Source organism: Mytilus trossulus, chromosome 11 (genome assembly GCF_036588685.1).
Source record: "Mytilus trossulus isolate FHL-02 chromosome 11, PNRI_Mtr1.1.1.hap1, whole genome shotgun sequence".
Classification (NCBI taxonomy): Eukaryota; Metazoa; Mollusca; class Bivalvia; order Mytilida; family Mytilidae; genus Mytilus; species Mytilus trossulus.
In genome coordinates, this window is record NC_086383.1 from 48794196 (window position 1) to 48819591 (window position 25396).

At 32.6% G+C, this 25396-nt stretch overlaps 1 long non-coding RNA gene across 1 annotated transcript in view; it reads right to left on the reverse strand.

The window, feature by feature from the left end:
• Positions 1-22114, reverse strand: part of LOC134690888 (uncharacterized) — a 32194-nt gene extending 10080 nt beyond the window's left edge. The window contains exons 1-2 of the long non-coding RNA XR_010102045.1: positions 22047-22114; positions 3740-3813 (exon numbers count right to left, since the gene is read on the reverse strand). This is a non-coding gene — a long non-coding RNA (uncharacterized LOC134690888). The remainder of the gene's footprint in view (positions 1-3739; positions 3814-22046) is intronic.
• Between the last annotated feature and the right edge of the window lie 3282 nt (positions 22115-25396).

Consider the following 25396-nt stretch of genomic DNA (forward strand, 5'->3'; position numbering starts at 1 on the left):
TCATAATCTGGATATACTTAACTGAGGGTCTCGAAGGGATTTACAGAATACAGAATAAAGGGCAAAAAGTGCAGAATACAGGGCCCATAAAAAGTACAGAATACAGGGCCCAGAAATAAAGAATTTAGGAGCAAAATAGGCATAAAAAATAAGGACATACCACTGCAGGGTACTTATATATAAAGATTAGAGAATAAGGAGCAAAAAAAAATAAAGAATAGAAAGAAAGGGTCTAGAGCATTGAAGAGTAAAGAAATGAAGTACTCCCCTTAAGACCTTTTTAACTTATATAGATCTATAAACTATAAAAAATGTCATTCTAACAAGACCTGAATATGCTGAACTTGAAAAAGCCTCAAATCTTTTTAAAATCTCACAGTAGGTATAAACATTTTAGAATATTGGATAATAAAAAAAAATAAAAAATGTAACCACAAACTAGCTGCAACTAGAAAATATCTGATTCTTATTTATCTACTAAAAATATGTTAAAACTACAAAATATGTTTCACACTTAATAAAAACCATCAAATATTATCATATTTCATATCAAAAGCACATAAAAGGTATAAAGTGCGTAGAATATTCAATAATTAAGTTAAAAAAAAAACCAACAGTAACTGACTGAAACCAAAAAATATTTGATTCTTATATATATCCACTAAGTATAGATTTGTTCAAACTACAAATTTTTGTCAGTTAATATTTAAAAAAGTCCATTGAACCTATTTTTGAAGTGGGACTGTGGGCAAGTGTGGGATATTAAGACAGACAGAACCACAGTTGCAAATAGGGTTATACATTTTTTTGTACAATCTATAAACAGTTTCAATCCATTTTTTTTTTAATTTTGCCAAAAAAGAGTCTTAACTAGCAGGACTATCTAGATGCATAGATATTCAAGTCCATTGGTCTTAAGAAATCATGTGTATTCAAATAACTATACATTGTTATTACCTTAAACAAAGGAAGTAAGGCATCAACCAGTAAAGGAAAGCTATATAAAATATATATTAACATTGAATTATTTGAATTCTAAATATTTTTGAATTCAAGAAAATTGATAAGAAATGTATGAAAAATCAAGAGAAAATCATTTCCTGTAACATTTTCATTGATTATATATCAAACACAAAGACCTTCCATTTTTAGTTCTGTTATACTCACACTATCAATTTTTAACAATCTTTTAATCAAAGTACTGAAGTACTGGACATTGCATAGGTGGATCCAGGGGGGCATTGAAGCATGACTCGAGCGGGCCCCCCTTAGATCAGTCAGTGCCCCCCCTCCCTTAGGAAAAGTTCCGGATCTGCCACTGCATCAGATGACAGCAAGTTTTTTGTGGATGGTCAAAAGCACATGTCACAGAAAAAGATCACATCTCTAAACCTGAAACTGAGGTATATTTTTTTCTGAGACAAGTATGTGCGTGGATGATGAATAAATGAAAGGAAATTCAACCGCACTGTAACAACTCTTATATTGTATGTATTTTGAAACAGAGTAACAAATATCCTTAACTGATTTTAAGATAAAAGGGAGCAGACTATATATGTAATGATATAAGTCACCTATATGATAAGCCTTAACCTCATTTCATTGGTCATCAGGTCGTAGAAATTCAAAACCATCACAGATTATATTAAATCTGTTTAATAAAATATTCATAACTTCAAATTGCATTGAAACCACTAGAGTGCTATCAAATGTTAGCTAGATTATCTTAAAATCACTATCAATATTATATTTCAGTCTCCTTTTAATTCACATGGTTTTAAGGATCTGGTAAAAAAAAGATAAATCAGATTTACACAAATATTTATGTCTTTTTGTTTTAAAGCAAACACTTTCTAAATGAAAAGACAACAAATTGTGAACTTTTACAAAAAATGTTTTACTTGAAAAGTATTATTTGTAGCAGGTACAAAATGTGTATGTAAAATCTTTGAATTTAATATAAATACTAGAAGTTTTATTTGAAGGCAAAATTAATAACAACTGAAAGACAACCAACAACGTTCATACTCATTTATTTAGATTGAAATGATTAGGCTATTTGTGAAATGGTAGAGGATGTTTTCTGCAGTTGTCTCTTAAAAAAAATGGGGTCATAAAAATCAACCTCTTTTTTTTCTGTACCATTTTTTAATGTTGGTCTTGTTCTGTATGGAATTCTATATAACTGCAGTCACAATGCCCATGTAATTTTTTAAGTTTCTGTCCAACAAAAATTATGGTGCAATTACAAACAAAAATATGATTATTAATTGAATTGAACACCAACAGAATGGTGATATCACTTTATAAAAAATAAGAATTTATTTTTATGATGTCCTAGACTCCTAGCCGTGTTTCTCAAGGTGAATTTGCTCAATTCTCTTTTTTCAGACATCAATTTTTTTTACATAAGATTTAAATCCAATTAAATGTATTTTTGATTCCGCCAGCAGTCAAGTTTACATTTCCTCCATCTGTAACTGACCAGACTAACACAAATTGATTATTCCCAATTTTCTGCATTAGCACAGAACGACTTTATGTGACAATTACCAAATAACCATGATGTATAGAAAGGCGTAAATTAGTCTACAAGACTTCAGATTGTTTAAATGACCATTTAAAGACAAATTGTTAATAATGTTGAAATGAAAAACACATACATCCATTTAATTCCGGCTATTTACTACAAATCCAAGAGGGTGAACAATTGAGTGAATTTTGCTCTTAGAGGACTGAAATGTCTGTCTCTAGTGGTCTATAAATTGCTATTGGCCAAACAATATCTAATTCAGATAAAAAAAAAAAAATTAATGATTATAAGTTCAATTAATTTCTTTAAAAAAGTTTGAATACGCTCAATCATTCTCTTTCATTCTAAAGTAACATCATTTTTAACTTTTTTTCCATGTCTTCATCGTAAAATATGAATGTAAGAAATATGTAGATGTCTTTATTTTTCAGATTTGAGTTGCTGCCTCAAACAACAGTAATAAACTGACACAGAGGTACTTCTTGCCTTTTTTGCAAATTTCACAGTAGAATTAATGCAAATGTTGAAATAGAAATGGAAATACTTTACCATGTAAAATATACAAAACATTCAAAGTCATGAACCTGATGACTAAAGGTGCAGGTCCATTGAAACACTGTAGAAAATGAGATATATGCTAAGCTTAAAAAATTTACATGCCAAATACCATTGACTTATTATTAACAGTGATTCCATTCAAACTGAACTAAAATAAAATCTATGAAAAAGTTTCAGATCCAGGCTGAACCTTTAAACATAAAACAGGCAATAAAAACTCCATGGATGTGAGACATGCAAATCACTGATAGTGTGAGGGCTGTATAGCCAGTCAAGGTCTTTTAAAACTTCCATCAGAAGTAGTTCCTCTTGAACTCACTCAGACCTAGCTGAGTAATCACAAACTTAAACATGTACCATTTTTAACTATATCAAAAGTTTCAAAATCAATAAACCATGACTGAGGGGAGCTGTCAGGGCCAACTTATTTTCATGGAATGAGGAATGCCAATGCTTTAATAGTGAGTACAAATGGCTGCATAATCAAAGTCCTTACTTATGTGTGGTTAAGGCTGCATGCATAATTAAAATCCTTACTTATGTGTGGTTAAAAGAATTAGCAGCGGTTATTTGAGTGGTAGATTATTTTTGATAGACCATGTTCAGTTCACTCCATCTATAACTAATATAAAGAACATGGTGACTTACGTGTGTTGATTTTATTCTCTACTGATCATAAAACAAATCATTGGGATGTACTATATCATGTTAGGTACCAAGATCTGCAAAGAAAAAGAATCTAAGGATAAAATACTTTTCTTGCAGTCAAATAGATGTTCCGCAAATAGTCAAAAAATAACATAAGGACCTATGAGCTACGGTTCCACAGCTAGCAGTCAAATTACTACCCAAATTTAGTTTTATACTATAACAACTGAATATCCCATTAGCTCAGGTTGATTGATAGGCAGAAAAAATGCCACAACCTAATATACTTGCAGTGCTCTCTAAAGTGCCTTCCACTATGGTGTTATTTCAATAGATTTTATAACAGATCGTATTACAAACTTGGTAATACTAATGATTTCAGCACAAAGCATTTTTTTTTAAATTCCATAGTGTAACATGAAAATATTTGGGAGAACACTTCTATTGGATGTATAACCTCTGTGGTACACAATCATTTTAAACATTGTCAATGAAGAAATCTAAGATTGGAACCCCAAAATTGGCTGCTGTAAATTCAGAAATTATTGTAATGTTTTTATTATTGTGTAAAATTGAGGCAATGTCGTTCACTAAAAAATAAAAACTCGCATTTCAAATTTCAATAACATATTTTTTAGCAAAACTTCCTGAAATCTCAAAAATTAATCTAGCTTTTGTGTCCTGAAAATATATATATATTGTATAACCATCGCAATAAATGCATGTATAGCTCTTTCAATTTATAATGATCATTATATATATGATTTTCAATGCGCATATAAAATATATCATTTACATTTTCCAATAACCACATCAAACAAATACAAATGCGTAAATTGTAAATTGAAATTTTTGCACTACCTGTTCAGTGCATACAAAAAACACCTTTTAAATATATGTAGATCCTTTAAATAAATTTAATAAATGATCTGACATATAACATAATAGATATGAGTGATGGCCATGTATGCAGGCATTGATGTAATGGAAAATAGTATAATTAACCAATATACGCAAAGCATTACAAAAAAATCGGAATAATTAACCAAAATTAATAAATCACTTCGTGAAGATTGCACAGATTTGCACATCTATTATTCATGGTGTATAACATATTTAGAATGATCCGTCATGACAATGAAAAAAAATGTCAGGGAAAGGACATCCAAAACCTTTCCTTAAATTTACGACATCAGAAGGTCTTCTGATTCATAACAAACATTTATAACATGTTAAACATGCAGTATTTATTTCTTCGTTGCAGATATATGCTCACGTAAATGAACCCTATTTAATTTGTTTTAACAGCAAGGTTATATATGTATGGCCTTGAAGAAGTTTAACATATTCAAGGTCACAAAATGCAGTGACATTTATCTTTTAAGTGGGTTTAACTGTAGGGGATGGGGTAATTAGGTAAAGGGGAGAGGAGTTCAATTCATAATTAAAATTAATAATAACGTACACAAAAACAAAAAAGTTCATCAGGTGCATTCAAAATGATCTGATGTAATGATTTTTATAGTCATGATTATCTAGGCTACAATTCTTCCTTCCTATGAGTTAGTTCCCTTTGAAAACAAATTCAAACTTTGAAAATGAAAGTCGGTAATTGGAAGTAAAACTATTTCAGCCCATTTTAAGAATAAAATTTGATCCTAAAGAGTGAAAGTTGATCTTCCTTATCTTCTTTGATAATGAAACCTAGTATACAAAACATTTCTTGGCAGACTATAAACAACCAGTATATCAATGGGTCAATCATTTCATTAAACTTGGATGAGAATCTCTAAAACAGGAAACTCAATCTTATCGATGAAAAGTTATACTCTATATCTATATTTGACCACACCTCTATATTTTTCAAGGTCAATGACCTAATATTCTTAACCTGTTTAAATTTTTTCACATATTATCTTAACTTTGTTTACAGGAAGTAAAAGGAAATGCATTGGAGTGTAGGTTCCGCCAACATACAATAATACATGTACCATCTGACCTTCAACTTGATAAACAATGCACAGATCAATAATATAACTACATGATAGATCACAAGCATGCATGAGGTCACATAGGAAATTGCGTCTTCAGATGAAAGGCTTTTAAAATTGCTATACAGACCCAATATAGCAATTTAACTAAATATTTCATTAAAATCCAGTTGGGGCCTGTAGATTTAAGTTTTTCAAAATGTAAACAATGCTAGTGATCCTACGTTCTGGACCTTTCTGCCAGAGTAGCTTGCCAGCTAATAAAGTTTAAAAATCTTAAAAAGTTTTACTTGTTGATAGTTTCCAAACTTTGATCATGTTGATCCACGATATGTTATGGATTTATGAAATACCTTAAATTATTAGTACTAATGTCCAAATATGGTCTGTTTACAGTTTCTATCCATTATTGGTAACTCCTTATAAAGTTTTCAAATCTATGATTGGTAATATGAAAATTGGTAGATATGGTATGATTGCCAATGAGACAACTTACCAACAGATACCAAATGTCTCTAAGATTTAAGCAACTATTGGTCATTGTCAGTGGCGGATCCAGAAATTTTCATAAGTGGGGGCCCACTGACTGACCTAAGAGGGGGCCCGCTCCAGTCACGCTCCAGTGATTCCCTATATAAGCAACCAATTTTTTTCCCAAAAAGGGGGGGCCCAGGCCCCCTGACCCCCCCCCCCTAAATCCGCCTCTGATTGTAAAGCACTCAACAATGAGCAAAACCCAATATAAAAAGAAAAGCTGTAAAAAGAACAAATATGACATTATTTAAAGCAATTAAAACTAGTTAATCACCAGCCTGACAATAAACAACTGCGATAGAAATCAACCAAAAGGACAATTGCTAAATGACAGAATTGCAACTTGGAAAAGCTAAAAAACATATTGTTGCAAAGTTAAACATGTTTGCAAGAGTGTAACAGCACAGCATGTAAAGAACAAACTAAAAATCATTGAAAATGGAAAATTGACACAAAGCATACAAGCAACAAACAAAAAGACTACGAAAAAAAAGTACAAATCTAAGAGTACACTCTATGCCACTTACATGTAAAACTGATAAATAAATAATGCGTCCCAGACTAAACTATCAGCTATTATATTGATACGGCTATGAAGTTCAAGTTCATTGTATTTACTTTTTTTATATAAATTATTTTAAATTTTAATTTTTTAATACCTATACTAAATAGGAATGGAAAAAGATGGGTTTTTTTTAAATCAGAAAATGGCTTTCATTACTAATTAAAAAAGAAAACTTCATATTAGAATATAAAGTTACAAACAGTGTTGTTGACACACAAACTTCAGTTTTAATGTGATTGAATGAAAATAAGACTTTTTTAAAAAAGATAAAACCGAAAGAACAAAAGTGACCGTGCATCAATATAAAGATGTACATGTATGAATAACAAAAAAAATCCTATATATTAAGATGTGCCAGGTATATAATTAGTACATCAATCAAACTACTACCCAATGACACAAAAAATTCATAAGGCATTAAAGGCTACATAAAGACATACATTCTTGCAATTGCATGGCCTGTACTTTTTATTCAAAGCTATCAAAATCACTAAATAAAATTGATGAAAGTCAATTCACTTCAATGAGAATGTTGAAGTCATTCTGCAATCACAACATAAATTTCGTTAATGCCAATAAATTTCGTAAGAACTGAATGTTGAAGAGGGTGGTAAAGGGTTATTTTCGTGCAACGTGTTTGGCCATTTTTATTTCACGCGCACCATGTTTTGGTTAAATCAGGAAAAAGATCAACGTGTAAGAAATTTTAAATTGTTCGTCCATTGTGAAATGGTAATTTTATTTCATGTTCTTTTGTTCAGATACCCCCTTTAGGCCCCTCGTTGAAGTATTATTCTGCAATTACTGTTCCCATTGACAAACAAAGATAACTCAATAGTGCCACAAAATCAAATTCCGAAAAAAATCATATAAATAAAAAGAATATGTTGAGAATACGTCAATGAAACAGATATTTAAGGTCACAAAAAAATCAAATGACATTTGAAGTTCAACATATGGTCTTAAACAATGTACAATAATATGTGCAGCACTAAGGCCCAGAAACTTGTGAATGTGAATAAATCACACAGAAACAATCAAAATATTCAAATAACATTTATTCTTCAAATTTTTTTTTTCTTCAAATTATGACAATTAGAGTCCTTCCTAACTTTGGACAGGAACATGACCTTAAAATCTAGATTAGCTTTTTTTCAGACCTAAAAACTCTGCCTTCAGTAATAAACATTAACATCTAAATGAATGCATCCCCTAAAACCCTGTCTTCAGTAATAAACATTAACATCTCAATGAATGCATCCCCTAAAACCCTGCCTTCAGTAATAAACATTAACATCTCAATGAATGCATCCCCTAAAACTCTGCCTGCAGTAATAAACATTTAACATCTCAATGAATGCATCCCCTAAATTCAAGCTCAAAACATTTATAACCACCAGTGCTAAAGCAAAAAAAAACCTCTTTAATATGAAAAAATAATAATTCCGTCATTTTAGGATTTTATTCTTATTAATCCATCAGTAAGAAATCAAGCCATCACATCTAATATGTTAAATTATGTGAATGAATGGAAATTATGCATTCAATAAATGAACAATCTTATTATTAAATACATCATTGAATGGAAAATATTTTTTACCTGAACTTAACATGTACATAAACTACGCATTTTACGAAAATCGGTAAATATATCAAGAACCTTGACACTGTTATATATATGTATAAATCTTATATATATGGGTAACGACTACTTCCTACAATATGCACTTTATTTGAACCATGATTATATGATAGATCTACCTGTAAATTGATTCCAATTTTACTATTAGTGCTCTAAGCAACACCATAATTTGTACAACTTGTAGGTGTAGTGCATTTAATACACTCCTGTTTTTTCACTTCCATAGCATCATCATGTTAGTGTATTCTAAACGAACTTTAATAAATTGAGATATTGTGTGAGTACTGACTACTTTTTTGACAGTCCGTGTAAATGACTTTTAACAGTAATTTAAAGAAAAGGTCAGATGGTTTAATACTACCAAAGGGAAGCAACCCAAATTAATCTGTGGTCCTTATGTCACTCATTTTACAGGCCCAAAACTTAAACTCAGAAATTATTATGACCATTCAAGATGGTCTTCCATTGAGCTTCGGACATAAAAGGTAGATTTGTTCTTGTCTACAAATTTTTAAATAAAAGCTTTTCCCTTTCCTGGGGCTGTATTCCATATGTCGAAAGGATAACATTTAGGGTTCTGTCCAAGAAACAATTGTTAAAACTCTGTTTAAAACCACCTTATCATGGTTTATATATGATAAACATAATTGTAGTATAGCAAATTTTATCTCAACTTTCAAATTTACTGCAATGGTGTATGTGCTAACTTTGATCAACACATCATTATACAATCATTCTAAAATTTAATGTGATGGTAAAAAAATTATATAAAAAATAAAATAATCATAATCAACAGTACTCTTACGTGTCTTTAAGTAACAAAACCCATCAACAATGATCAATTACCTTACCATCAAAATACCGTTCTTCTTCTTATAACCCTTACATGAGGGGGATAGGACCTATATCAGGACTCCAGGATCGGGTGTTTTTAAGCTCAGGATTTCGGGATTGACCCTTTCGGGATCCAAGAATTATTTTTTTTGGATTTCGGGATTAAACTGATTTAAGTTCGGGACCACGGGATTTCGGGATCAGGAGCCCTCTTATCCCCTCTCTTACATATTACCACCTAGGTTATATATAAATAACATAATTTGTGCTTTCCATTTCAAGTGTACATCAAAATTAAGTTGAATAAAATTGAAAATGGAAATATAACGAAGAGACAACAACCCTACCAAAGAGCATAAAAATACCAGCCACTGGCCACCAATGGGTCATCATTTTAAATTTTATTTTAGTACCTTTTACCAAATCAGAAAAACAATTATATCATCAGCACACATAAATAAAGACAATTCCCGTACATCATAGGGCAATTTAACATTGCTTAAAAAAAATCCCCTTCAAAATCATTCACATATGAAAATCCTATTTTGTATTTTGTCTCTCTTGAAAAAATATTTGAAGTGATCAATAATTCCTTAATTACGATTGTTAAACCAGAAAAACGACCGGACGCCTGAAATTTATAAAGTGAAAATAAATGTTTTATTTTTTTATATTGAAGCTAGGGTTCTTGAATTGTATCAAAATTATTAAAACAAAATATCAATTAGTAAATAGCTGTAAAAATTACAAAATAATTCAGTGATTACCTGTAATCACTCATCCGATCAGTAAATACATGTAATTACTAAATTGACTAGTAATTACAGGTATTTACTGAATTGTTTAGTAATTTCATGTAATTCCTAATTTCATCTTTTTACTGTAACATATACAACAGATGACTGCGACAAAGCTCACCTGGTCAAAGAAAACTATGACCAAGTTAACTTTGATTATGACAACTGGACTCGACAGCTTTTTTTATTCTAAGTTCATCATTTTTTTTTTAATAACTCTTGATTGCATTCACAGCCATGACTTTTGCTAATACAAATACCAATACCTCCTGATCTTGGACAGTAACCCAGGTTGGTCATGACTCCCCTGGCATTAAAAAATCCTCCCTGCTTGGTACTTGTAATTTCTTTGGTGTGAAACACAAAATCAGTTTTTCATTATAAAATTAACACATTGAAAAATCAAGGCCAAAACTCCACATAATCAATTAAAACATTAATCCGAAAACACAAAGGTACAGAAGTCTTCACGTTGCTTATAGAGAGGCGGGAATCTAGTTCACATACTATTAGCTATTAGACACTTCTATAAAATATATGACCACCCTAAAAAAAAGGTTGTTGCCTTAACCCCTGGTCTAAAGGTAGGAAGGGATTCTTTTTTAATTTTTTGGCAAACAACCTTATTAGTTGCATGATTTATACCAAAAAATGGAGAAATCATTTTGATCATAAGACAATTTGAACCATAATTATTTTTTTGTGTAGGTACCAGCTTTCTTACAATGTACTTATAAGTTAGTTAAATAAGGCCACAAACATCAAGCAATTTAAATTTATTTTTTGGTCTTACTGAGAAATTCTACATCTTATTGTACTGGTTTTTGGGCAGACATCATTTATATCATCATCAACACAAGATATAATTTATCAAACCAATATTAAATTAACGCCAGTTAACACTTATTTATGAATGGGTAAAATTTTGTTTTCCTATGACGTTGGCGTAAACTAGTTGATACTTAGATTTCAGTGACTTCACACCAAGTTATACAAGTTCCCGATCTCAACCTCTTATTTACCTGCATGGTTAATGAAGAAAATCGATAAGTTTTTCTCCAAAAATTATCCCTTAACACCAAGGTACACAAGTTTTCACAGTGTTAATGGAGAGGTGAGAATCTAGTACATGTACGTACTTTTAAAGAAAAATCGGTGAAGTTTTATAACAAAAAAATGTGTCAATTATATGTCAACCCAACAACTCTTTTCCTTCATTAAAAACATGATGTCCTGCTTATTTAAATAAAACTAAAAAAAATGTGGTTTTTTTTAACAAAAGGCAAAAAGAAAGAAAAAAACCAAGAGTTGTCTTCCTCAACATGATATTAAAAATACCATTGGCCTTAGGCTAAACCAAAAAATATGTGTGTTTACTGTACCCTCACCTATCCTAATTTTTATTACATGGGTTAAGCACTGTTCAATTCACGATGCTGCTTCCTTTAGACTCAATGTAAAAAAAATTTTTTTTTTTTTAAATCACTACCTACCCAACTGGTTTTTTTTCAGCATGTTAGAATAAACACATTTACTTTTTTGTTTGGCCTTGTAATAACTTGATGTGCATTATAAAGTACTAGTAACTATTTATATGATTCATTCACTAATCATGCAAAGATGTTATTTACTTAAAAGATATGGCTTTCTGCATCTCTGCACACATGTTCAACACATAAACAATTTATTTAAACCTGTAAAAATTGTATTGATTTATCATAAATAACGCATTCTTGATTACAGGTGAAATTGGCCGATGTAAAAAATTAATGTAAATTTTTTTAGTTCAAAAGCTTTGATGGTTAATTACTGCATTCAAGAAAATGAAAATTGAAAAAACTTTTGATGATTTTATTATTTTTCTCCCATTATGGGGTTTTCAAGCTTCATAAAAAAGTGATTGTTCTGGTAAAACCTAATGGTGGTTACTATACAACAACGCAGTTAAAATAAAGGGATGGTAGACTAAGTGCAAGAAAACAAACTTGTAATAAACAAGAGGCTCCCAAGACACAATTGCTCACCTGGTTAAAAATATGCCATTTTGATATATATGTGTATATAAAGATCTTGTCTTGCTTGTAACCATTGATTGTCAAAGTCTCTCCGAACTATTGGAATTTAAAAGATATTAGCCAAACCAATATTTTTCCTGCACCTTTTTATTGCTGGCACAATAAGACAAAAAAGGACAAAAAAGGGCAAAAACTCTAAACAGGATCAGTAATGGCTGCAGACTATTTCACCAATGTAATTATTTGGCAGTTTTTGTTGATAATTCATATTAGTTTCAGTTTCTCTCCTTTTACCATGCTTTCCCTGATAAACAACCCAAAAATGTCAACATCAACACCTACGAGCAATTAATTAATAATGCAAAATATTTTTCGTACTTTTGAAGAAGATAATTATATAATCATAGGTCAATACGCAGGAATGAAACGTAGTAATGAAGAATTAATTGATGAGGCAAAAGATTTCATTTTTATACTTTTTTTAAAGATAATAATTAAAGGTTAATATGCAATAATAAAAGGTAGTAATAAAGAATTAATTAATAATGCAAAATTAAAAGTTTTTATACTTTTTCAGATAACAATTAAAGGTCAATATGCAATAATAAAGAATGCAGGGGTCCCCAGTTGCCTACACCTTTTTAACACCTAGTTAAGTTCTGCAAGATGGAAATTAACACCAGGTATATGTCGCTAATTTCACAGTCGAGATTATCATGAAAAGATCCCCTCATTTAATTAGCACAATGTTTTGATGAACCAGGAACAAAGAAAAATAATGTTAGAGAACAGAAACTCAAAATTTTGCAATTTTCCATTTTATAAAGGGGCATAACTCTAGAAAGTTTAAAGTTACGCCACCAAATTTCAAATTTGATCTGTGTTTTGTGGTAATAAGCATTGTGCATAAGTTTCATAACATTTGGTTGAGGCAAAATCAAGTAAGAGAAAGAAAGGAAACCAATTTTGGGAAGTACGAATGTAGGTACGGAGTACGGACAGATGGACAAGGGTAAAACTAAATGCCCCCTCCACTACGGTGGGAAAAAATCATCAGTAATAAATCCTCGCAAAAAAATTAGGTCCTAGTAATCACAAAATTTGAAATAAGCAAAAGATTTGCATTTGACTTGGAATGTATATGGTATCAATAAATGAAGAATGTGTCTATGGGCCACAGATGCCCCGCTTGCAAACATTTACTATGTCAATGTACTAATTATTGACATTTTCTTTTCTCCTTAAAGTTTATTATGACATACATGTATATTTCTACATGTGTTTATAAAGTTTCATAACATTTGGTTGAGGCAAACTGAAGTTAGAAAACAGAAACGAATCAAATCAGTAAATTTTACGTTTATAAAGGGGGATAACTAATAAACAGTACATGTGATGCTTGATCTGTGTTACGTGGTAATAGGCATTGTGTATAAGTTTAATAACATTTTTTTTAGGTAAACTAAAGTTTGAGAAAGGCACGAGGGTAAGAGTTAAACTTATTCACTTAAAGACCCCTTTTCCTAGCAGGGAGGGCTAAAAAATGTCAGTATTCCTATCATATGGACAATTCAAAAATTAAAAGTGGAACTTCAAATTTGTTATGGACTTTGAAATAAAAAAAAAAAAGTCATTTGTACAATTTTTTCCAGGCACATTTAGCATTTACCTATAATAAGTATGACATGACAACCATTGAATCCTACAAAATACAAATAATTCAATTGTTCAAATCTCTCTAGTACTAATGAACTTGATTTGTACATAAATTAGGCCACTTGTATTGTATTTTAGTTTGAATTGTTATTTCAGGGCCTTATATAGCTTGCTATTGGTATGGATTATGCTTATAGTTCTTAACTTCTATGTCATTTGGTCTCTGGTGGGGACTTTTCTCATTGGCAATCATATCCATTTAAAAGGGATATGATTGCCAATGAAATATATATTTATGAAACGAGAAATGTTTTATTTCATTTTATAGATTTGTGCTGAATCTTCAAATAGAAATAACAATTTTTAACTGTTTTTAAAACCAGACATAATTATACATGTAATTACTCAACAATTACAATTAATGTTTTCATGTATATGAACCTTTATAAACTCTGACCGCTATTTTCTACTCTACATTGTAGGTGACAAATTTACATAATTATTTGTAAAATACAAATGTTACTCTAACATGTGTTATGTATAATTTTATATCAATCTTTGAATTGTATATATATATATTTATACTTACCTTCTGTATGCATTTATAAGCCATTAAAAAAATGAAACACCTGTTGTCTTCAAGGGGTTCAGAGCAGGTAACAACAATCTGCATTTTACAATTTTTGTGAGATAAACAATGCAATGTTTTCCCTAGATCTAAATATAAACAAATAGAAAGCTCACCACAGATTCTTCCCTACCAAACAGCACAATTGTTGAGACAGAAAACAAAATGAACAACTTGTAAGATTTGTTTTGTTTTCATGCTGGTATTCAAGGGTTCAAAACATTTGGGTGGAGGGACAATGAAAACTTGAAAAGTTATTAGTTATTATTCATATTTTGTACCCTCTATAAATGTGTATAAGTTTTATCAAAATCCAACAAAAGTACCTAAAGATATTGAATCAATTAATATCTGCTAAATGCTTTTATTGGAAGTCTTTTTTAGTAATTGTAGCTTTGACAATGACCTTAAACATTTTCCTTAAAATTTGAAGTATTTCGTCCCTTTCCTTTCATACAAAGACAGTTAAATCAGAAATTATTATGTGCACTTATTATAGGGAATTTTTAAAAATGGTCGTAAATGAAAGATTATTTTTTTTTAGTAAAACTTTACAAGGTATAAAATAAATTGAAACAATGAAACAACCACATCTTTTTTTATATTTGTATGATATTCAATTCTTTTACCCAGTACTTCTGTATCTATCTTCTTTTGTTTTATTTGCAAGTGTTGGAAAATTTTGTTTTGACCCAGTGAAGTGCTTGAAACAGTTATTCAAGTCTTTGCAAAAGGTTAATACAAATATGTGAAAAGGGAGACAACAAACACAGTTTTGAACAGTTCTTCAGTTTAAATAGATTTTTTATGTACATTTACATGTAAAGGTATACCTTTGTGTTGATGCAACCACAACTTTAAGGTAAACTACCTTGGACAAAAAATGTTCAAAATATGTTGAAAATTTGTAACTTAAAACAAAATCAAAACTCTATATATTATAAAAATAAAGAGACTTGGTTTGATTGCCAATGAGACATGCATCTTTCCACCAAAGTTCAAATGAAGTGGATGTAAGCTATTATAGGCAATTTGGTAAGGATGAGCATACACACAGACAGTGGTGGCACATAAGCACAACCAGAAATCATTATACAACTACTAAACAGGCCTCTACAATAACTTTTTTTTTAACTTGTCCAGTAGGACAAGTACATATCAAAACTTACTTGTCCGAATGAAATTGTTACTTGTCCAAATATTTTTAATTAAAAATAACCTTTTTACATTTTAAGTTGATTAAAGGAAGAAAACGAATTTAAACAATAGAACAGAATTTGATGTATTTCTTTTGAAATACTTTTCAAAAATATGAGTCAAGTACAACTGAATTAAGTCATGTCATAGGAATTAGGTTCTAGTTTTCATCAATGCCAGTCTCATCAGACTCTAAAAATGAGGCACTATTTGATAGGCCTGTACACTCATTGGATTTGTATCCTGTTTTTTTTAAGTTGATTTTTTTTTATTTAAATGCAATCAATAAAAAGAAGAAGATAAGGTCTGATTGCCAGTGAGACAACTCTCTACAGCAGACCAAAGTGAAATGACACAGAAATTAACTATAGGTCACCATATTGCAAGTAATAGTATTGTTTTTTTTTCTACTAAAATCAAATATGATTCTGTGAATTTTATGAAAATTTGGTAAATAAATAAAAATATTAAATTCCGCGAGGTGAACCAACGCCTGTGAAATCGTTTTGGTAGAGTCCCTGAAGTGGATACCTTGGTATGCCGGGTTGTCAAATCATGCAAATGAATGCAATCCTTAAATAATAATTAAAATTGACAACAACACTTCAAAAGATCTGCAATTTTATTATCTATGTCTACATGTTTCGCCTGCAAGACAGGCTTCATCAGGACAATTTTTATACAGAAATTGAGCCCCTGAAGTACTCAAAGGTGGTGCATTTAATTTGACGTCGTCATGGTGAGAGAAACAATGAAAAGTGAAAGTAGCAATACAGAGTTATAAATAGATAAGATAAATATAGAAAATTACAGTTTGTATACAATGTAACTTGAGTTCGTTTTACTATTATATGATACATGAAATTGTTCTAAAGGCTTGGCATCTAATAGGACGAACTTCCCATGGTTCCTACCACTTCGCAAGGCTTCTCTTCCAACCTGGCCATAGTTGGAGGTTACTACTTCCCGGCGCGTCGGCAACAATAGGAAGATTATGATCGCCGCTGTGGATAATAAAATTGTCAAAAGCTGTTCCTTTGTTAATTATTTGGTGACTATATAATTTTTGGATCGTCTGCAGTAGTTGGTCTGTATAATGGCATAGTTGTGAATTCCTAGTTCATTTAAGATCGGCGCCCGTGGTACGTTTCTTCTGCAATCATTTATATCTGCTATCATTTATAGATGTATAGGTGGTATCGGACATCTTGGTCATCTTGATTCAGTTGTTATTTCGTTGTAAGTATGGAATATTCCTTGGTCCATGTATATGCTGGTGGCCTGTAGATCGGCGCTGTTAGCTTGGCGGTTCCTTTCGGATGCAGGGGTTCACGATTAAATAATAAATTAAATTCCGCGAGGTGAACCAACGCCTGTGAAATCGTTTTGGTAGAGTCCCTGAAGTGGATACCTTGGTATGCCGGGTTGTCAAATCATGCAAATGAATGCAATCCTTAAATAATAATTAAAATTGACAACAACACTTCAAAAGATCTGCAATTTTATTATCTATGTCTACATGTTTCGCCTGCAAGACAGGCTTCATCAGGACAATTTTTATACAGAAATTGAGCCCCTGAAGTACTCAAAGGTGGTGCATTTAATTTGACGTCGTCATGGTGAGAGAAACAATGAAAAGTGAAAGTAGCAATACAGAGTTATAAATAGATAAGATAAATATAGAAAATTACAGTTTGTATACAATGTAACTTGAGTTCGTTTTACTATTATATGATACATGAAATTGTTCTAAAGGCTTGGCATCTAATAGGACGAACTTCCCATGGTTCCTACCACTTCGCAAGGCTTCTCTTCCAACCTGGCCATAGTTGGAGGTTACTACTTCCCGGCGCGTCGGCAACAATAGGAAGATTATGATCGCCGCTGTGGATAATAAAATTGTCAAAAGCTGTTCCTTTGTTAATTATTTGGTGACTATATAATTTTTGGATCGTCTGCAGTAGTTGGTCTGTATAATGGCATAGTTGTGAATTCCTAGTTCATTTAAGATCGGCGCCCGTGGTACGTTTCTTCTGCAATCATTTATATCTGCTATCATTTATAGATGTATAGGTGGTATCGGACATCTTGGTCATCTTGATTCAGTTGTTATTTCGTTGTAAGTATGGAATATTCCTTGGTCCATGTATATGCTGGTGGCCTGTAGATCGGCGCTGTTAGCTTGGCGGTTCCTTTCGGATGCAGGGGTTCACGATTAAATAATAAATTAAATTCCGCGAGGTGAACCAACGCCTGTGAAATCGTTTTGGTAGAGTCCCTGAAGTGGATACCTTGGTATGCCGGGTTGTCAAATCATGCAAATGAATGCAATCCTTAAATAATAATTAAAATTGACAACAACACTTCAAAAGATCTGCAATTTTATTATCTATGTCTACATGTTTCGCCTGCAAGACAGGCTTCATCAGGACAATTTTTATACAGAAATTGAGCCCCTGAAGTACTCAAAGGTGGTGCATTTAATTTGACGTCGTCATGGTGAGAGAAACAATGAAAAGTGAAAGTAGCAATACAGAGTTATAAATAGATAAGATAAATATAGAAAATTACAGTTTGTATACAATGTAACTTGAGTTCGTTTTACTATTATATGATACATGAAATTGTTCTAAAGGCTTGGCATCTAATAGGACGAACTTCCCATGGTTCCTACCACTTCGCAAGGCTTCTCTTCCAACCTGGCCATAGTTGGAGGTTACTACTTCCCGGCGCGTCGGCAACAATAGGAAGATTATGATCGCCGCTGTGGATAATAAAATTGTCAAAAGCTGTTCCTTTGTTAATTATTTGGTGACTATATAATTTTTGGATCGTCTGCAGTAGTTGGTCTGTATAATGGCATAGTTGTGAATTCCTAGTTCATTTAAGATCGGCGCCCGTGGTACGTTTCTTCTGCAATCATTTATATCTGCTATCATTTATAGATGTATAGGTGGTATCGGACATCTTGGTCATCTTGATTCAGTTGTTATTTCGTTGTAAGTATGGAATATTCCTTGGTCCATGTATATGCTGGTGGCCTGTAGATCGGCGCTGTTAGCTTGGCGGTTCCTTTCGGATGCAGGGGTTCACGATTAAATAATAAATTAAATTCCGCGAGGTGAACCAACGCCTGTGAAATCGTTTTGGTAGAGTCCCTGAAGTGGATACCTTGGTATGCCGGGTTGTCAAATCATGCAAATGAATGCAATCCTTAAATAATAATTAAAATTGACAACAACACTTCAAAAGAAAAAAAAAAAATTGCAGATCTTTTGAAGTGTTGTTGTCAATTTTAATTATTATTTAAGGATTGCATTCATTTGCATGATTTGACAACCCGGCATACCAAGGTATCCACTTCAGGGACTCTACCAAAACGATTTCACAGGCGTTGGTTCACCTCGCGGAATTTAATTTATTATTTAATCGTGAACCCCTGCATCCGAAAGGAACCGCCAAGCTAACAGCGCCGATCTACAGGCCACCAGCATATACATGGACCAAGGAATATTCCATACTTACAACGAAATAACAACTGAATCAAGATGACCAAGATGTCCGATACCACCTATACATCTATAAATGATAGCAGATACAAATGATTGCAGAAGAAACGTACCACGGGCGCCGATCTTAAATGAACTAGGAATTCACAACTATGCCATTATACAGACCAACTACTGCAGACGATCCAAAAATTATATAGTCACCAAATAATTAACAAAGGAACAGCTTTTGACAATTTTATTATCCACAGCGGCGATCATAATCTTCCTATTGTTGCCGACGCGCCGGGAAGTAGTAACCTCCAACTATGGCCAGGTTGGAAGAGAAGCCTTGCGAAGTGGTAGGAACCATGGGAAGTTCGTCCTATTAGATGCCAAGCCTTTAGAACAATTTCATGTATCATATAATAGTAAAACGAACTCAAGTTACATTGTATACAAACTGTAATTTTCTATATTTATCTTATCTATTTATAACTCTGTATTGCTACTTTCACTTTTCATTGTTTCTCTCACCATGACGACGTCAAATTAAATGCACCACCTTTGAGTACTTCAGGGGCTCAATTTCTGTATAAAAATTGTCCTGATGAAGCCTGTCTTGCAGGCGAAACATGTAGACATAGATAATAAAATTGCAGATCTTTTGAAGTGTTGTTGTCAATTTTAATTATTATTTAAGGATTGCATTCATTTGCATGATTTGACAACCCGGCATACCAAGGTATCCACTTCAGGGACTCTACCAAAACGATTTCACAGGCGTTGGTTCACCTCGCGGAATTTAATTTATTATTTAATCGTGAACCCCTGCATCCGAAAGGAACCGCCAAGCTAACAGCGCCGATCTACAGGCCACCAGCATATACATGGACCAAGGAATATTCCATACTTACAACGAAATAACAACTGAATCAAGATGACCAAGATGTCCGATACCACCTATACATCTATAAATGATAGCAGATATAAATGATTGCAGAAGAAACGTACCACGGGCGCCGATCTTAAATGAACTAGGAATTCACAACTATGCCATTATACAGACCAACTACTGCAGACGATCCAAAAATTATATAGTCACCAAATAATTAACAAAGGAACAGCTTTTGACAATTTTATTATCCACAGCGGCGATCATAATCTTCCTATTGTTGCCGACGCGCCGGGAAGTAGTAACCTCCAACTATGGCCAGGTTGGAAGAGAAGCCTTGCGAAGTGGTAGGAACCATGGGAAGTTCGTCCTATTAGATGCCAAGCCTTTAGAACAATTTCATGTATCATATAATAGTAAAACGAACTCAAGTTACATTGTATACAAACTGTAATTTTCTATATTTATCTTATCTATTTATAACTCTGTATTGCTACTTTCACTTTTCATTGTTTCTCTCACCATGACGACGTCAAATTAAATGCACCACCTTTGAGTACTTCAGGGGCTCAATTTCTGTATAAAAATTGTCCTGATGAAGCCTGTCTTGCAGGCGAAACATGTAGACATAGATAATAAAATTGCAGATCTTTTGAAGTGTTGTTGTCAATTTTAATTATTAAATAAAAATATTGTTGTGAAAAAAATTACCTGTATGGTATTTATTATATTTTAATAACTACATTGTAAATGGATAGTTTTCATTATACAACTTGTGTGCATATATATACTTTTTTCTTAGGAAAAATCTTTAATTTGTCCTCAGTAAGAAGAATAAAATTGAGAATGGAAGTTTATTTATTTGTAATTGCTTGCTACCAGGAAGCAATTCACTGACATATTTTCTGTATGCATAGTGACCTTTAGTGGGACCCTCCTTGTAAAAATCCATTGATCGCAATACACATGGATATATCATTAAAATAAACAATTATCTGATTGTAACTGTAAAACATGTGCTCAAATACCCGTGATTTTTGTTGATTGTTAACTATTAGGTGACAATTGGTAAACTTCGGCTTCAAAACACAGCATTTAATGAGCAGCCATATTTATTAAATCATAACAGACAGAGTGAAAAAAAATTGACGATTATACTACATGTACTATATATTTGCGTAAAAAAATATCGTGCACAGAGGACTAAGTTTATGATATATATACATATGCATTGGTTCAAGAATTGGATAAACATTATTTTTCACTAGTCACTCTTTTCATATGACTTTAAATCAATGATATGTATAAAACAACATGAACAATGGGATTGGAAAAAGGATCAGCCAGTATAAATCTTTTGAAAATTCTTTTTCCCATGTTAATCAATACATCATTTTGTCTCACAAACTGAGTGATTTGATGGTCAATACACATATCAACTATAATCCCAAATTTACATATATCTTAAAAGGCTCTTTTATTTTTTTGCCTTTTATGCCATCCTGGCATCAAAATGGGACAACGATTGTTGTATGACGACAATAGTTAAAGCTGTACAAATTCTCCGGTAATCAGCACAGATTTCCAAATAACAATATTGACAGCACACCAGCGCAGATTTAAAAAAAACTGTACATTGCCAGCGCACTAGCGCAGATATCCAAGAACGATATTGCTTGCGCAGATTTTCACACACAAATAACGATATTGCCAGCGCACCAGCGCAGGTTTCCAAATAATGATATTGTTCCTACACCAAAATGATATTACTTTTCATCATAGGTTCAAATTTCATTGTTAAAATCATTTTAAACCAAAAAACGTTGTGGTGCACAATGTTGAAAATATCACCCAGGTCAGAAATTTATGAAGTAGATTCTGAAACTGCAAAATTATTCAACTTGTACATTATGTCACCATGGTCATAAAGTGATGTTTCCAAATTTTGAAATTGTTATAAAGTTATGTATGAGCATTTATTTATAATTAATGGGTTAGTTCGAACGTTGTATACATTAAAACATAAAAGATATGAAGCATAACAATTTTGCTTTATCTGACTTACAACATCAAATTATCTGGTTGTTTTGGTTTTGGCGTGTTTTTCGAAATAAGGGAGATAATCATTAACCGGTACACTGGGAAATTTGTAAACTCCCACCGTTAAAACCGACTCCTATGTTTCCTGCTGTACATCAACGACATAGGCGATTCTATATCGTCATGTACCAGTCTTCGACTGTTTGCTGACGACTCCCTCTTGTACAAAAGCATCTAAAACTCGGATACATGCCAGCAACTTCAACAAGACGCAACTGGTAGAATGGGCAAGACGCTGGAAGATGCATGACATTCCATTGATTTTTACGGGGTGGGTGTGTGGGCTAGGATCGGAAAATTTTTGTTTTGCCTTTTTATTTTTACTCTATTCGGTCCTGCCTTTTTTCTTAGTCTCTACTGATTTTTTTAAAATAAATTGGGCGTTATCCGGCTTTTTGCGCCAAACAGTAAACTCATTTGCCCCTCAACTTAATTGCGCCACCTAAATTTCAAAACTATAGGTATCATTTGCGCCAATATATCTATTTATATATTATAACAACTAAATGATTGACTTCCATTCTTATATATCCGGGCTTGGGACCGGCAGTTTATTTAATGACGACGTCTGGAAAGAGGTCTCTTACTGTATTGTGCATTCTATCTTCAAAATCTAGATGATGGTGGTAATATTCAAGGTCAGATTGATCTTCTTGCAAAATGGAAAGGTTAATTATACATGATATAAGTAAAAAATATTTACAGGTATAAATGTGGCGCAATTTCATTTCATTTATATTGGCGCAATTAATACCATCAAAATAAAAGAGAGTGGCGCAATTAATACCTCTTCAAACCTGCAATTGGCGCAAATTGATTCTGCCCAATAAATTGTCATCCTTCCTTTTTTTTTGTTGCAAAATGTCCGAGTCATTCTGACTTTTTGTTTTACTCAAAAGTCGATCCTGTCCTGTCTATATTTTTTAAAATTTCATCTTACCTCCCTCACCCCTAAAGATAAAACCAAACGGGTGATACAGCAATGTGCATGTCGGCTTTGTAGACTTTAAATTCCATCCTGCGCGAATATCCCTTTTTGAAGTTGTAGAAACTTTCAGTATCACATATAAAGACTCATACAAGACAAATTGAGTGTTATAAAGATTGATCAGCTACAATTTTCCCGACAGGCTTTCTTTTGTCAAACAATTAAAGATTATAAAATAAAATATCTGATTATACTCTGAAAAAAACAACTATAGAAACCTGCCGAAAGGGTGCACCCAGTCACGATGTGCTCCTTGATGGTTCCTGAAATAAAAAAGACAATGATATTATATGCGTGTGTAACTGTTTTATCTGAAACTAAAAAAAATGAAATATCATAAAGGAGACAGATTAATATAAGCACTTGTTGCTTGTGTAACGTGTAACCGGGCGGGGACGTTTAGATGTTTTTATCCTCGGGTTCGTACCAGTTTCCTGGATTTGAAAAGCAATTCAAAAGTTCTAAAGTCAATAAAAAGTTACACTATCACTACCAAATATGAAACAAATACTTAACTACATACAACGATTTTCAACACCTATCAACCTAACCCGAACTTGTTGAATTAAAAACTGTTTAAAAACCTTTCTGTCCGATATTGTTTAAAACCAACTGTTTGAAACTATAGTCTGGAACCTAAATGTATAGAACTGGTTTGAAACCTAAATGTATAAAACTGGTCTGGAACCTAAATGTATGAAACCGGTCAGACGGTTTGGAACTATTGTCTGAAACCTAAATGTTTAAAACGGGACTAAACCTTAATATATCAAACCGGCTGAAATCTAAAAGGTATAAAACTGTATTTAATAAACATGTCTATAACTGTCTGAACAACAGGGCAGCACCAAGGCATGGTATGTCAGCAAACACTCACTGCAATAGTGAGAGATGTGAGACGCAAAACCTTTGCACCAGCCCTGTTTGGACAATCTGTACCGAACCAACAGTCTCAGCCCTTTCTATATTCTTTCCGCAGGTTCCAAGCACTTCACTTTACTTATACTAAACCGTCTGCCTGCTATTCACTACTTTCTTTCCAACCTATTCGATGTTAACTGTCTGCTGTCTTCGGTACAAATGACGATCTGAACTGAAAAGCTACCCACTATTTATACTTTAAACGCGGACCTCGAAGAGAGCACCATAGCAACAAATATACAGGTAAAGCGTCTGATAGCAACCAAGGATAAAGGGATGATTTTTGATACAGTTTTCAACGATAAACGGATGATATGGGAAACTAATAGAGATATCGGAAAATATAAAACTGTAGAACTATTATAACCTTCTTAAACTGCAAATTCGTAACACTACCCACGCCTCCGATTTCATGCGTCCTCGCATGAGTTTTACAATTTTATACTGACTTAAAAAAAACACAATCAAAACTGTTCTCGTTAAAACTAGCTGACACCATACCAAGGTTCTACTTTAAACCTCAATGTATCCACTCATTCCGCAGAATACCTCTCCCAGCAACTGTTTGTACACCGAGGGTTATACCATGATAACCAACTAATGGCTTTCCTACAACAATCTGCCGGCAAGCGTCAGACCTAGGGGTACCTTAGCCTACTCACAGTTCCGGGGTTCCTGTCAGCCTCTTTCGACTTGCATGTTCTTTCTGTTTTGTTTGTTAAGTTTCTATTTTCAAAATATCCTACTTTAATTCACATTTGTACAAGCAACTGAATACTGAACTTTAATTAAATTTTGACCAGATAAAACCGTTTCAAATATTTTATTTTGAATACCACTTGAAAAGTTGTGTTGCCAAAATCAGGTTTAAAACAATTTTGCCTCACAACAGGCCACTTATGGACCGCTCAATAAGAGTTGTTGTAAAGGGTTCTTTAACGTGCACAAGACGTGGTACTTCCTGAACACGGGACCTCGGATTTAATGTCCCCATCCGACGGACGGACAGTCATAGACAATCACAAAATACTAAACAGAAATGCTCGACAAATCCCACCGCTGCCACCATTTGTAACGTGTAACCGGGCGGGGACGTTTAGATGTTTTTATCCTCGGGTTCGTACCAGTTTCCTGGATTTGAAAAGCAATTCAAAAGTTCTAAAGTCAATAAAAAGTTACACTATCACTACCAAATATGAAACAAATACTTAACTACATACAACGATTTTCAACACCTATCAACCTAACCCGAACTTGTTGAATTAAAAACTGTTTAAAAACCTTTCTGTCCGATATTGTTTAAAACCAACTGTTTGAAACTATAGTCTGGAACCTAAATGTATAGAACTGGTTTGAAACCTAAATGTATAAAACTGGTCTGGAACCTAAATGTATGAAACCGGTCA